The sequence below is a fragment of the Porites lutea genome, chromosome 3 (genome assembly GCF_958299795.1).
Source record: "Porites lutea chromosome 3, jaPorLute2.1, whole genome shotgun sequence".
In the NCBI taxonomy this organism is placed as follows: domain Eukaryota; kingdom Metazoa; phylum Cnidaria; class Anthozoa; order Scleractinia; family Poritidae; genus Porites; species Porites lutea.
This window is the reverse complement of record NC_133203.1, coordinates 19,586,448-19,588,947: the sequence shown is the minus strand read 5'-3', so window position 1 is coordinate 19,588,947 and position 2,500 is coordinate 19,586,448. Positions and strand designations below refer to the sequence as shown.

The 2,500-nt window shown below is 36.4% G+C and overlaps 1 protein-coding gene across 1 annotated transcript in view; it reads left to right on the top strand.

Moving 5' to 3' along the window:
• The first annotated feature begins 2,485 nt into the window (after window positions 1-2,485).
• The window catches only part of LOC140930660 (uncharacterized), a 3,146-nt gene continuing 3,131 nt past the window's right edge, over window positions 2,486-2,500 (top strand). The window contains exon 1 of the mRNA XM_073380376.1: window positions 2,486-2,500. This exon is cut by the window's right edge and continues 219 nt beyond it. The gene's annotated coding sequence lies outside the window, so the exon portion shown is untranslated.

Here is a 2,500-nt window from a genome sequence, read left to right as displayed (position 1 = left end):
AAATACACATACAAGGCGAATTTATAAGAACCTTTTTAATAGCCTCTGAAATGTACCTAAAAGAACTTGTTGCTCTTTCGTCATCCTTTCCCCATTTTAGAGTAAATACTTTGACTGTTAATTCACATTAGTCACGTGACGAAAATTTGAGCTTGTAAAATGCACTCATATTGCTAAGGCCATTAAGCTACATTTGTAGTTCAATTTTCAGGATCATTGATAGAAGCAAACCGTTCTAAATAGCATTGTATCAAAATATGCATATTTATTTAGATGGTCATGCCTTGAGTGGCCTGAGGTCCCAGGCTCTTCAGGAACTGAGTGAAACCGTTTGATGCCGTCCCTCTGTCAGCTGCCTCTACAGCTTTTCCATCCTTGCACAGACAGTTAACTCCTTGTGAAGTACCCAATAGAGAGGCCAGTTGTCTTTGAGGCACCAGGATCGATAGTCCTGTTTGGCAAAATATAAGTGGAATACACCCTTTCTCCCTGTAGATCCAGTTGATTCCAGGTCGTAGATCTGCACAACATAGTCATCAGGTTTTCTCTGATTGTTCACCAGTTTACTAAGTTTCTTAATGGGCTGGGTATTTTTATTATTTTGTCTTTATTTTCATTTGCCATATAGAATAAATATTACAGAAAGAAAAGGAAATATATATATATATTATTACCAAAATTGCAAATTTACAGGACAGGAAAAGCTACAAAAATAGTTCAAAATAAAATGTGATATTAAGTGGCTTAACTTTTGTAATAGGTAGAGCGGTGAGGAAGCTGAATAGAAGCTAAATAGCTCGTAGAAATTGGGCTCCTCATAGTTAATTATGATTTAATGTAAGCTGCCATATCATGATCAGGCGAGTTTAATTTATAGCTCACTCGATAAGGTATTTTTTCAGTGAAGTTTTGAAAGTGGAGTAACTTGTCTGTAAGATGCTTGTAGAAGGCACAAGTGTAATAAATGGACCCAAGCGTAATAAAGGTCCCCTCTGTAATAACTTTTGGACCCAAGCGTAATAAAGATCCCATCTGTAATAACATTTGGACCCAAGCGTAATAAAGGTCCCATCTGTAATAACATTTGGACACAAGCGTAATAAAGTTCACATCTGTAATGAACTTACATAATATGAGACATGTCCACAATAGTACCTTAAAACCTTAAATTATATGGCTGACGTCACAGTCACGTGACCAAGCTATTTGAATGGAAAAGTATAGGCCAACAACTCTTGTCGTGGCTCTCGCGCTAGTTTTCGCATTTACTGACCACGACTGAACATGCTTTAAAAAAAGGTCAGTTTCAGAACAAGCAAATATGTCGCATCTTTCCCGTTCCATTCGCTTTGATAAACGGATAGGTTAAACAGTTTTCAATACAGTGGAATTGTGTTCATTTCCCCCCCTCTGTATTCATTTCGGTCATTTTCGCATCTTTTCACTCACGGCTGAATTTGGCCACATTTAGTAACATAACTCCCTCAAAAGGTGAGGTATAAGTATTACGATTCGCCTCGAGTTTTTTAACCTGACAGTACACTCCTGCTCGTTTTTTGAATAGCCTAAAAATCTCCCATGTAGATCAACTCATTCTTGCTCTAATATCTAGACTTGGGCTTACTTTGCTCTACAAAATTGGAAAGAAAGTCTAGCCGTATCTTTATCAGGTATAAAGACACTCATTAAACACTACTTTCTTTTGTTTTTCCTTTATGAATTATTAATGAGTTTTGAAATACCATGTACAATGTCAGAGGTCACTCGATAAAATCTCAATTTCATTAATATCTTCATTGTTTTAACATTAGACTCACCCTCACTGGCCATAAAACATCGGAGCCAATCAATAAGTAGGCAATTCATGGCACGGAACAGAACAGGCAGAACGTAACAGGAACTGTTACATTCAAAAGAAATCAAATTGTTGCATACTCTAGAGTGGGGCGTATGATTCAGAACAAATAATTCACAACTTTATTTTGACCTTGACTTAACAACAGTTTTGATTCCATAGACCTTTTGCTTCCGTTTAAGTTATGTGTCTTGAAAAAGGCAGTTAATCTACCCAACATTGACGAGAATATCAAAACAACTCAAGAAGAGAGAGAGGCATTAAAAATACAACAACGTAAAACACAAAGTGATATGCATGGCAAGGAGTTAAGCAGTTCACTTAAGGATTTCGTCTACCTACTCTAAAGTTAGAGCCACCACACTTTTGTTCCAGAAAACTAAAATAATGTCAACGATAAATATCTCAAGCCCTAATATGAACAAAATATCAGACTTTTGCTGCATTCCGTTCCAATGAGCAGAGATCAATTAAACAAGGTTTGTTGCACAAATCACTATATTTTGTCGACTTGGTACCTTTTTCATAGGACTATGGAAAAGTTCTTTTGACATAACATAAACTAAGGTGCTGTCTTGTAACTAATAATTCTGTAGGTATCAAAACGCTCGAGTAAAACCCAATATTAAAGGAGCTACGTCACGA